Source organism: Bidens hawaiensis, unplaced genomic scaffold (assembly GCF_021521415.1).
Source record: "Bidens hawaiensis isolate Kalapana, Puna unplaced genomic scaffold, B.hawaiensis_p1.1 tig00037598_1, whole genome shotgun sequence".
Lineage (NCBI taxonomy): Eukaryota > Viridiplantae > Streptophyta > Magnoliopsida > Asterales > Asteraceae > Bidens > Bidens hawaiensis.
In genome coordinates, this window is record NW_027496562.1 from 86,718 (window position 1) to 100,189 (window position 13,472).

The 13,472-nt window shown below is 37.6% G+C and overlaps 1 pseudogene across 1 annotated transcript; it reads right to left on the minus strand.

Annotated features, from left to right (window-relative positions):
• Positions 1-11,455: 11,455 nt before the first annotated feature.
• LOC143589508 (large ribosomal subunit protein uL4c-like) lies at positions 11,456-12,726 on the minus strand (annotated as a pseudogene). Its single transcript, XR_013145298.1, has 2 exons — positions 11,813-12,726; positions 11,456-11,709 (listed from the first exon to the last, which is right to left on the minus strand). The product of XR_013145298.1 is annotated as a large ribosomal subunit protein uL4c-like (transcript).
• Positions 12,727-13,472: the final 746 nt, after the last annotated feature.

Here is a 13,472-nt window from a genome sequence, read left to right on the forward strand (position 1 = left end):
CTTATGTCCAAAACTTGATGCAAAACTACTATCAAGCCGGGGGTCTCATCCGAAGCAGCCTCTCTATCCCTATGGGGTAGAAGTAAGGGTGTCTACATCTTACCCTTCTCAGACCCTACTATAGCTTTGCTATTGGTGGAATATACTGAGTACAATGATGATGATGATGATGATCATCATCATAAGAATGATGATCACATAGAAAAAGACATTAAGGGTATGTTTGACAAAACTAGCTGGTAGCTGTAGCTGGAAGCTGTTAACTGGAACCTGGAAGCTGTAGCTGTATCTTTTTAGATATATATTTAGATGTTTGCATAGTAGCTAAAACTTTTAATAAAATTTATAAAATTACTAAAATTGGCATAGCTAAAAACAATAATAGTAGATGTCTTTATTTTGGAAAGTGATTTAAGTAAATTAAAATAATAAAAGCTTGTAGTTCTTTCTAAACGCTACTAGTAGAAGCTTTAAGCTTTTTCTCGTGACCTAAAAGCTTAACTCCTTGAATCAAACAAAACTTTTAATTAAGTGGAGTTTTTTTTAAAACCTAAAGCTTTTAAAAACTTCATATCAAACATAAAATAACTAATATAATGTTGGGAAAGTTTACTAACTTTACTACATTAGCTTAAAGCTTTTAGACTCTAAACTACTAGTAATATTTTGGTATAGGGTACTTGTAATAAACACGTGCATTTTATGTTTTTTTGGAATGGAAATACTCCAAGTTGCGGGTCCCATAAGTTGTGAGGCCTTAGGTTATGCGTAGTGGAGGGGCTACAAATGAGGGCGAAACGTGACACGTGGCGTCTAGTTAGTAAATTGTGGGAATTTGTTTTTGGGGGTGTAATGGTGTAGGGGCTACAAGTTGGGCCAACAATATATTTTTTTATTATTTTTTTATAATTAAACTAATCAAATAAAAACCAATTTATTTAAATAATTAAATAAAATGCATTAAAATTAAAAAGAAATACAAAAAATACATAACTGACAAAGATACATAAGTAAAAAAAACATAACTAAAAAAATACTAATATCCATAATATTCGCGCATTTTTTCGACCCGTCGTCGTTGCAACAATGCGGCCTCTTCGTGTGACCTGGCCGCTTTGAGGGATTCGTATTCTTTACTCATTTCCCACAGCTCCATCATAGCTGCAATCTTTTCGTGTTGTTTGTTGGTTTCTCTCATGGTATCGTTGAGTTCCTCGACAAACTTTTCATGTTTTTTGATGATTTCAGTCATAATAGCGATGAGTTTCAAGGGTTTCGGTTGGTTCGGGTTGTTTGTAGGATTCATTTTGCTAGATTTTTTTTTGAAGAATTTGGGTATAAATTGTGTATGAAATGGATATGAAATAGAGAATAAGGGTGTATGTTTATATATATATATATATATATATATATATTGTTAGGGCACGGAAATTTGACACTATGGATACGTTATCCTGACATATGTTCTTGGATCAGTTATCCTTAGACAGATCCTGTCAGGATCAGTGGTCCTCAGTACTTGGTATTATTAACAATTGTTTCTTGTGTGTAGGTTGTTATTTAATAAGTATAACGGCTCCAAGACTTATTCCACCGGATATCTCGCTATTAGACTTGTCAAACACGTGGTCAAATGGCTGTAACACGTTTAGTGGGAGAAGTGGCGGATTTATAGGACTTTTTGTTGTGTCACAAATAACTGAGTACTGAGGATATGTTATTCTTGAAGACATGTCTGGATCAATTATCCTTCTGAAGAGTTCCAGAGCTATGTCAGGATCATGGATCCTCGGTGTTTGGTGTTGTTAACGGTTGTTTCTTATATGAAGACTGATATTTATCAAGTGTAACGGCTCAAGGACGTGGTCTACCTAATATTATGCTACAAGGCACCTCCAACACGTGTTCAATAGTGAAGACTAAGCTAGTGGGAGCAGTTCCATAAAATAGGAGTTAGTTAGCCTTTATTTTTATATATATTGAGATTATGATCAAAATTAGGACTACACACTAGGTATAAGTAGTCTAAACGCTCTTTCCGGCCTTTGGTTTGGCTAGGTACTACTAACTATCAGAAAGTTCAAAAAGAGGCATTCTTTTAAGAAAGAGATCCGAAATATTCATTGGTCATATCAAAGATTTTCTTGCAGCGAGTGATTCTCCTAAGAGAAGGAGGACTTACCTTACACGAGTAGAGGAAAGTACGATGCTAGGCGTGGAAGAGCTTTTTGTATGCCTTCAGAGAGAAAAGCCTTCATAGCGGAGGAGAAAGCAAGATAGAAAGCTTCCTCCGAAGCTTTCTATAAAGCTTTCTATCTGAGTAGTCACTGTTCAAAACCGGATATCCGAAATTTCGGATATCCGAAACCGGATATCCGAACCTTTCGGATAATGAAAATCACTATCCGAATCCGAATCCGAATCCGAAACTTCGGATATCCGAGGTTCGGATATCCGAAATTTCAGATATCCGAACCTCGGATATCCGAATATCCGAAAATGAAAAAAAAAACTTTAATGGATAGTTTTGAACAACCCTTACTACAACTAACAAACTAACAATTAACTATCTAACAATTAATGGATAGTTTTGAGCAGCCCTAATTACAACTAACAAAGTAACAATTAACAATCTAACAAAGTAACATTTAATTAACAACATAACAATAAATGGATGGCGGCGGAGATCTGTAACGGATGGCGACGGAGACCTTTGACGGATGGCGACGAGTGGAACTGTGATGGTCTGATGGATGGCGAGGTGGACCAGTGATAGATGGTGACAGTGAACGGTGGACCGACGACTCTGCGAGAGAGGGGTATTTATAGCCGATAAGAAAGGGAGTTGCCAGAAAGCAGACCCAAACCTTGGAGTAAATATCGCATCTAATACTGGATTTGTAGGGTCGGAACAGGGTTTCTGAAGGAAATAATGTATGAAAACTGTCGACCTCGGGATCCGTAAGCTTACAAATCTCAGAAGATGGGTTAGAAAGCAGACCTTGAGGCTCCATCTCGACTAGTTCGGAACCGCCGGATGACTGTTCAGAAGGTTTAGAAGGGGCCGGAGAAGAAGAAGAAGCGGCGGACATGATTAAAGAAAATAAGATATAAAGGTTAGAAGAATACCTGATGCGTCGGATGAAGGTGTTTATAATCAAAGATATAGGGAGGCATATATAGACGGTTATAATTAACCTTGGGAGCTAAATGGTAAAATTTCTGGCAAAACCGTTCCATCATACAGTTTTCATAGTGATTTTGAATTTCAAAATGACAGTTGTGCTCCACTGTCACTCGCCATTTTGGGGGCAATTGTTAGGCCACGATTTTTATACTGAGGATCCTTTATCCTTGACTGTCTTATGGATAGTTTATCCTTGAAATATACATCAGGATATAAAGGATCGACGATCCTCGGTATTGTTTGTTTACTAATGATTGCGTTTAGTGTGGTGATGTGTTAGACAGGTATATCAACTGTAAGACGAACTTGCATCAATTATCCTCACAAAACAACCTTTAGCTGGAGCATGGATCCAGGATCCTACTTCAATGTAGCTGATTATGGATGAACTAATGTGAAGATGAACGCGTTAATATCAATAACGGCTATAAGACTCGTTCTCCCGCTTATATCGCTACTGGTTGGCTATTGGCACGTGGTCAAAGGTCGTGGAGCGGCTAAGTGGAAGACTTCCGAATAGATAGGGAATATAGTTATTGTTATTATCTTATTTATACGAGATATGATCGAGCTAGAAACACACATGTATCTACACACACACTAGAGCAAAACTGAACACTCTCTCTATTCACTAGCTTTCATTGTAATCTCGATCATAATCTCCTCAAACACTTGTAATACCTTTTTTGTTAATCAATAAACACGACGGTGATAGTTTTCACCGTCCGGGGGTTTTTTGTGCCGGAGACCACGGTAATCATATACTCACCGACCAAAGGTTACCTTGTTGATCATTGACTAAAGTAATCCGACCAAAGATTATCTTGTTAATCCTTGACCGGAATTATTTTACCAACGATTGCCTCGATAAGTTTTGACCGAAGTAAGACTATCGTGATTAAGGGCTTTTTCCCTCATGACCAAATCATTGTGTCCACCTATATTACAATCATACACTTGCTTTTACCGAGTTAGCACCTTACCTCACTTAACAGATTTGGATATGTGATCCTTGACATATTTTTGTCCAAAACAATTTGGCGCCACCGTGGGGCAATTGGTGCTATAATCCATATTATTATTATTATTATTATCATTCTCAACTTTTTCATACCCATATCACCATCAATGTATCCAAATCAAAGAAAGCTGAGGATCACCTTAGAGACCTCGAGGAAGCATTCAACATCCTCGACCAATATAACATGAAATAAACCCGTCAAAATGCCATTTTGGTGTTAAGGTTGGGAAATTTCTGGGATATATGGTGATTAAGAGAGGAATTGAAGCAAGCCCCGAGCAGATTGAAGCCATCCTTAATTTGAAATCTTCTGCAAACACAAAGGATGTACAAAGGCTCACAGGAAGAATAGCTGCCCTCAATAGGTTCATCTCAAGATCCTCCGAGAAGTGCAAGGACTTCTACGACATCCTTAGGAAAAATAAAAAGTTTGAATGGACGGAAAAACATGAGGCTGCGCTTACAGCCTTGAAGAATTACTTATCCTCAGCTCCAGCTCTAATGAAGCCTGTGGATGGAGAATCCTTATTCCTGTATTTAGCTGTTTCAGGAAACGGAGTAAGCGCCGTCTTGGTAAAGGATCATGAAGGTGAACAGCATCCCGTTTACTATGTAAGTAAAAGTTTTCTAGATGCGGAAGCCAGGTATTCTCATTTAGAAAAATTAATCCTTGCACTTATTATGGCTTCTACTAAATTGAGACATTATTTTGAAACTCATCCTATTATTTTGAGAACTAATTATCCTGTGAAGAATGTTCTTAGAAAACCAGAGTTATCAGGTAGAATGGCCAAGTGGGCTGTAAAATTAAGTGCATCTGATATCCAATATGAGCCAAGAACAACAATCAAGTCTCAAGCACTGGCGGACTTTGTGGCTGATTTCACTAGTGATCTACAAAAAGAAGCTGACTTGGAGGTCCAACAACTGGAAAAGACCAAGGATCCTTGGATACTCTTCACCGATGATGCTTCCAATGTAAGAGGAACAGGATTGGGGATCCTACTGAAATCGCCACAGGGGGACATATTACCCCAGTCCATAGTTTGTGAATTCCAAGCAACAAACAATGAAGCAGAGTACAAGGCTCTAATCGCAGGTTTGCAATTAGCCAAAAGCATGAGGATCAGGTATCTTCAGGTTTATGTAGATTCTTTATTGATAACTAACCACTTTAATGGCTCGTATGCTGTTAAAGGCGAGAAACTAATGAAATATTTAGACGTTGTGAAGGAGTTATCGAAATCCTTCGAAATATTTAGTATTACACAGGTACCGAGGGAAGAAAACGCTGGGGCAGATGCCTTGGCAAACTTAGCCTCATCTCTGAAGATTCCTGAAGATTTGAAGATCCCAATAATCCACATTCTCTCGTCAGCGATAGGAGAACAGGAAGTTGGAGAGATAACAAATGATAAAGAAATCGTGCTCTGGGACCCTTCATCCTCAAATAACAAAGGATCATGGATCCATCCTATCAAGAACTACATTCAGACTGGAGAGATTCCTACCACAGAAAATCCCAAGTCCTTCAAACTCAAGGTATCCCAATATATTTTGTTAAATGATATGGAATATAGGAAATCTCTTGCAGGTCCATATCTCAGATGCATCGAGGATCCTGAAATCCAAGAGGTACTCAGAGATTTTCATGAATGAGATTGCGGCAATCACACGGGTGGAAGAACATTATTTTCTAGGATAATTAGAACCGGATACTTCTGGCCAACGATGAAGAAAGATGCAGTGGAGTATTCAAGGAAATGTGATGCTTGTCAAAGACACGCGAACATCCTTCATCAGCCTGCGGAGCCTCTATATCCTATATCCTCCTCATGGCCTTTTATGAAATGGGGTATGGATATTGTAGGCAAGCTACCAAGAGCACCAGGTGGAAAAGTCTTTATGCTTGCTATGACTGATTACTTTTCCAAATGGATTGAGGCAAAAGCATTTGTACAAGTCCGAGAAAGGGAAGTAATATCTTTTATTAAACGAAATATTATAACTAGATTTGGTATTCCTGCTGAAATTGTTTGTGACAATGTTCCCAGTTTATCGGGAATAGAACCACTAACTTTTGTGACAGTTGGGGCATCAAAATGATTACTTCCACTCCGGTTCATCCTCAAGCCAATGGTCAAGCAGAGTCTAGCAACAAGATCATCATCATCAACAATCTAAAGAAGAAGCTAGGATCCAAGAAGGGAAAATGGGCTGAAGAACTTCCTTATGTTCTTTGGGCAGACAGGACAACTCCAAAGAATGCAACCGGTCAAACACCCTTTTCATTGGTGTTTGGATCCGAAGCAGTAATTCCCACAGAAATGGTGGTTCATACTGTGAGAACGAACATCCGTGATCCTCAAGCCAATGAGGAAATCCTTCTTGAAGACTTGGATACTATAGAAGAACTCAGAGACCTAGAAAAAATCAGAATGGCGGCTTATCAACAAAGGGTAGCTGGGGCATACAACAAAAATATCAGAATCAGAAGATTTCAAGAATGTGTTAAGGAAAGCCTTCCAAAATATAACAAATCCGGCTGATGGGAAACTAGTGCCCAAATGGGAAGGACCTTATTAGATTGAGTCGGAAGCAGGAAAGGGGGCATATCATTTGCTCACAATGGAATGTAATAGACTACCAAGAGCATGGAATGCTATCCACCTAAAGAAGTATTTTTTCTAATCAGGATCCAGTATCCTGAGAGGATATATTATCCTCAAAGGATCAAGTATCCTAAAATCGGTAATATCTATCTGATTACTTATCTACTTTTTATTCTTGTTATTCTAAGGATAATATATTCTTAACATTTATTTTTTCCAAGTTTTTAAGTAACAATGCAGATTTCGATAAGAGGTTCAAAGTCTAAGAGGTTGGCCACCTCTCCTTTACATATAAGGTACTTACTATTTCCCTTGGCCTTGCCCACGATTGGATAAGACCCCCGATAGTCATATCCCCTACGGTTTAAAGGTTTTCACCTTTCTCACGATCGCCAGTTGCGCACGCTATCCGATGTATAGTCCGGGGCAGCGGGACCAGTACACATTTAGTGGTTGACAATTTCGTTGTTTTCGGCTATATGGAGGATCCTACGAATTATGGTAGACGTACCATTTCCTAAGGTTTAAGGGGTTTTCACCTCTTCTCAAGGGCCTTGTCGCCAGTTTAATCCTAAGGTTTAAGGGGTTTTCACCTCTTCTCAAGGGCCATGTCGCCAGTATAACATCCGTATTTGGGCTTGTCCCAGTTGCACGGGCTTGTCCCTAGATTACACGGGCTTGTCCCCAGATTACACGGGCTTGTCCCCAGTTTATTTTATGGGCTTGTCCCCAGCTTGTTGGGTTTAATCCCAGTTAACATTATAAGTTGTTTGCAACAGAGTTTCTAAGTTCATTATGAAGATCAAGACTTATGGATTCAAAATCCTTAAATTGCTTCTACCAGGATCACAGAAGGATCATTACTTATGGTAACCTAGGTCTAATCAGACCTATTGGTATGGTTTCTATTTTTCTTTTTTTACATTTATTCGTCTAGGATCCTTATAAATTTTCTTTTTGTTTAAGGATTTGAAATCTTCAAATTACTTTTACAAGGATATTCTATCTTAAAATTTTTATTTAAGATTATTTCTTAAAACTTTCAATAAAGCTATAGCTATATCAAACAAACTTTTACAATAACAAGTAACAAGCAAATAGTCAAAAGATATTTTTTAAACTTACTAACAATTACCAAAATTCTTAACCCGGATTTCACCATTCGAAAGATGAACCATCCATCCGGGTTAAACATGTATTACTAGCTGTTCATGATTTGCAGGGAGAATAAGAGGTTTTGGATATCTAACTTGAAGGAAAGTTCTCAAGGAAACTCTATAGATATATGATAATTATATCTAGCTTGTCAAATCTCATATGTTTTTGCAGGAAGTCTGAATTTAAAGGCAAAATGACAGCTGCGATATTATCACAACCGCCATTTTGGGGGCAATTGTTAGGGCACGGAAATTTGACACTGTGGATACGTTATCCTGACATATGTTCTTGGATCAGTTATCCTTAGACAGATCCTGTCAGGATCAGTGGTCCTCAGTACTTGGTATTATTAACAATTGTTTCTTGTGTGTAGGTTGTTATTTAATAAGTATAACGGCTCCAATACTTATTCCACCGGATATCTCGCTATTAGACTTGTCAAACACGTGGTCAAATGGCTGTAACACGTTTAGTGGGAGAAGTGGCGGATTTATAGGACTTCTTGTTGTGTCATAAATAACTGAGTACTGAGGATATGTTATTCTTGAAGACATGTCTGGATCAATTATCCTTCTGAAGAGTTCTAGAGCTATGTCAGGATCATGGATCCTCGGTATTTGGTGTTGTTAACGGTTGTTTCTTATATGAAGGCTGATATTTATCAAGTGTAACGGCTCAAGGACGTGGTCTACCTAATATTATGCTACAAGGCACCTCCAGCACGTGGTCAATAGTGAAGACTAAGCTAGTGGGAGCAGTGCCATAAAATAGGAGTTAGTTAGCCTTTATTTTTATATATATTGAGATTATGATCAAAATTAGGACTACACACCCATTAGCTACAGATATTTCACAATACTCTGTCAATAACTCTCTCTAGCAGTTCATACACATACACACTTAGATATTCTTTGTAATCTTTGATCATATCTCCACCTTTGTAACCCGATTTTTACCATTAATATACTTGACGGTGATAGTTTTCACCGTCCGGGGGTTTTTTGTGCCGGAAATTACTATAATCATGTACTATCCGACCAAAGGTTACCTCGTTGATCTTTGACCGAAGTGATTCGACCAAAAATTATCTTGTTAATCCTTGACCGAAGTCATTTTATCAAAGATTGCCTTGTTAAGTTTTGACTGAAGTAAGATTATCGTAATTAAGGGTTTTTCCCTCGTGATCAAATCATTGTGTTCACCAAGATTACGATTACACACTAATCATTGTCGTGTTAGCACTAAACCTCACATAACAGATTTGGATACATTATCCTTAGCAGATTTTTGTCCAAAACATATATATATATATATATATATATATATATAGGGTAAGGATCCTAAGAGGACCCTTTGCAAATTGAGAACTTTGAGAACCATTTTGGATCACTAAAAACACATTTAAAAAAATCATAAAACCAAAAATAACAAAAATTTTAAAAAGGTAAAAAAACCAAAATTCTTATATTTCATTCCGGTTTCATTAAAAAATACAAAAAAATAAAAAAAACGTCGTATTATACACATATGTATAATTTTATATATTTTTTAGTTACGTAATATACACATAGTACAGTATCATTTATCTTAAATTATACACACGTGTACAAAAAAACATGTAAATATACATATATGTATATATTATACAAATGTGTATATAATTTAGCTAAACCGAGTTTTTTTATATGAAACCGGGATGATAAAATAAGAATTTTGGTTTTTATACTTTTTTGATTTTTGTGTTTTTTTTATTTTATGATTTTTTTTATTTTTGGGTTTTTTGTGTTCCAAAATGGTTCTCATAGTTCTCAATTTCAAAAAGGTTCTCTCATGATCCTGATCCTATATATATATATTGTTTTAATTAATTAAAATTTTTGTTTTTTACATTTGACCGTTTACAACGGTCATTATAATATAATAATAATATTATTCAAACCATCCGGGCGACAAAAGAACCCCGCCCCTTTTCGCCCAAAAATCGCCGGGGGGGTGAAGGGGGGGGTTTCGCGCCCAAAATCGCCCAAATTGTAGCCCCATTACATATGGCCTTACAACATATGGAAATGAATGTTTTGATTCGTCAAAATTGGACTAAAAAAACACACGCTAGTTTAAAACTATGATAAATAAAATTTAAACAATCATATTCAATAAGAAGATCATGGATTTTAAGAATAGCAAAAGCAATAAACCACAACCATAGTGGTATTAATCACAAAGCAAATACATCAAAGTTCATCACTTCATCTTCATCGAAGTGATACAAGAAGCTTCACCAAAATGATACAAGAAGCTTAACCTCAAGGACCAAAAGTATGAAACCAACACTTGGGGTTAAATTGGAGTACTACAAAGACAGGTTTGCCCTCGCATTGTGGGCGCATGCCTTTTTATTATAACAATAAAACTAAACAGCGTTAGGCTAGCGGTTGTAATTGTTACAAACTTACAATAAGTAATTCTTAAAGACATCCAAGGAACTATTATACGTAACCAAATGAATTCGCTATAATAATTAGGTAAGAGTGTAAGAGTTTTAACTGATAAACAAGTGATAAGTGATATCTTACATATGAATGGGTCCTAATAAAACTTTTGTAACATATACCATCCTACTTTATAAAAAGTATAAAGATTGGTTCTGATGCTGGCTTGGTTCAATAACTCGATTACTTATACACACACAACCATAACCATAACCATAACCATAACCATAACCATAACCATAACCAAAATACACAAGTTAAGCCGTTCGAGAGCTACTCGAGTTCAGATCGATAAAAAGCTCGAAAAGAGCCGAGCTTTTCCGAACTCGAGCCTCAAACAAAGCTCGTTTAGTTATCAAGCGCGCCAAGCTTTTGCTCATTTACACCCCTAATCATCGCAACTGATCACTCGGGCTGTAATTCAAATATTTTAGACAAAGATTGTAACCTTCTCATTGAAATGATAACTTTTTTATTCACACTTCAAAGCACCACGCGCTCATTGAAAATGTTGTACAAAAAATGCTCCTCTACCCGACCCAATCCAACCCGTTTCAACCATCAGTCCGAAGAGTAATCAGAATATATGCCAAATGGCACCTACCTACTTTTGAAGTCCCCGGTCGGCGGTCTTCTTACCTGCTTGGCGTGTTGTTTTTAACCATGTAAATTGGAACTGAATCAGGAAGAGGCATGAATTCAGATAACCTGCAATTCTTTAAACCTCCAAAATTCCAAGATCCCATACGACTCCATTTCAATGCCACCTATCCAACGAATCGCCATGTCTCAATGATCATGTTGTTTCTAGCAAAACATTCTCCTCAATCAAGGCTCTCCTAACACAACATAAACCTTTTTTGACACAACACTCTCACATTTTGATCACAAAGTTTTTGATCATATTTGCACGCATACTAATTTTCATGCACCTAATACTTCATAGCTTCCTAAATCACATAAGCAAACACAACTACTGAAACAACTATAAATATAAACAAAACCCTTTTAGCAAATTCAAAAAAGAACAGAAAATGATCAATCTTTTCTTACTTTACCAGAGCACAATAAACACCAGTAAACATACAACACCTTAATGCCTCATATCAATATCATTAATCTGCTACAAAAAAAATAATACATTTACCAAACAGTTATTTGATGCAACTACAAAGTGCTTCAACTTTCAAGCATCACTTGGTGGCAACACAATCTCCTCTGCCTCTGCCTCTGCCTCTGATCCTGTTTCTTCATATTAAAACACGAAAACAGTTAATAATCAAATCCAACAATGCAACTCTTATACAATATAAATATGAATATGAACATTAACTAATCAATTTACCTTCGGCTCCTTGTTCATCATCATCTTCATATTCGTCATCCTCATCATCTTCATACCCATACGCGTCATTCAAGTAATCCAGTCCCGCCTTCGTGAACACCAACTTATCCGCATTCAAAATATCAAACAAATTCAAAGTCCTCGGTGTCAACATCTTCAACGTCCCGATATTCCTACTCGACAACACCACATTATCATCCACCTCCGTCATAAAAAACATCGATTTCTCCTTCGGGTCAATCCCCCATCTCTCAACGCCTCAATAAACTCCCGAGTCTTCGGCTTCTCAAACTTATCCCCAAACTCCTCCACCACTATCCCATTCACCGCGGCACTAGCCAACGCAGTCGAAATCGCTAATCTTTTCTCTTTCTTATTAATCTTAACCGACCAATCCCGTGGTTTTGGGCCGAACACAACCCCTCCCCCGGGTCGCAGCGGGGTACGCTGTGACCCGCGGCGGGCGCGGCCCAATTTTTTCTGCGGGAAAGGTTTTTTCCCGCCACCGCGGACCTCGGCTCGGGTGAGAGTCGAAGCCTTACCGCGGCGTTTGTTGTTTAAGTCTGTGGTGATGCCACGGTGGACGACAGCACGGGCGGTGTCCGGGCTGGCGGATTTGAGGTTTAAGGTTGTTTCTCCGACCTTGGAGCCGTCGAATGAGGGACTGGGAGTGTGGCAAGTTCGGAGCGGATAGTGGATTTGGGGAAGTGGGTTTTGGTGGGTTTGGTGAGTAGTGAAATGGGTCGGGTTTGGTTTGAGAAGATGGAGGATGAAAGGAATGAGATTGAAGATGGTGGTGTTATCAAGGAAGCCATTGTTGTGCTGTGTGAGATGAAGGTTTGGATGTGTGTGTGTGTTATCCTGTTCGCTTCGAGGCTTGACAGGCCTATCCGATTGAAGATTAAAAAATTAAATTCAAAGAAATTAAGGGGGTGTTTGGCCTAGCTTCTATTTTTAAGCTTATGCTTATATATAAAATTAGCTTATAGCTTTTTTTCTGTTATTTGATAAGTTTTTTTTAAATATTTGGATTAACTTATATTAAGTTGTTAAATCTAACATTCTTTATTTTGTTAGAGTAATAATTACTAATCCATTACCATTTGAGAAGAAATGAGTAATTTACACCCTTAAACAAATAAGCTTCTAACAAATAAGCTAAAAAACCATCTTCAAATGAGCTTATATAAGCTAATAAGCATAAGCTTAAAAAGCTAAGCCAAACACCAAATTAAACTTATTTTGTAAAAAAAAAACTAAATAAACTATAAGCTTGGTTAAAAAAGCTAGGCCAAACACCCCCTAAAACATAACACGAGATGAGCTTTATTCCATGTACAAAATATTTGAAGATCGAGATGTTTGATTTGTGTTGAAATATTTGAGTTTGTTGGCTCGTTTCGGACTTTATCAGGCACGGCCACAACGGGAAAGGAGGCGTACATGCCTAATCGTGCTTGCATGACGAACACATTGTTGGTAGCGAGCTGTTGTCGTTCGTATGATGAGTCAAATGCAGGACGAAACCAGCAGACCCTGATCATGAGCAGACTGATTTTCTGGCCTTCGGGCGTCACACGGAGTCTGAGGAGTAATTCCGTGACATTTGGCTTTAGATCCAGCTCAACTCATTGGCATTAGAAGGGGAACGAATATATTT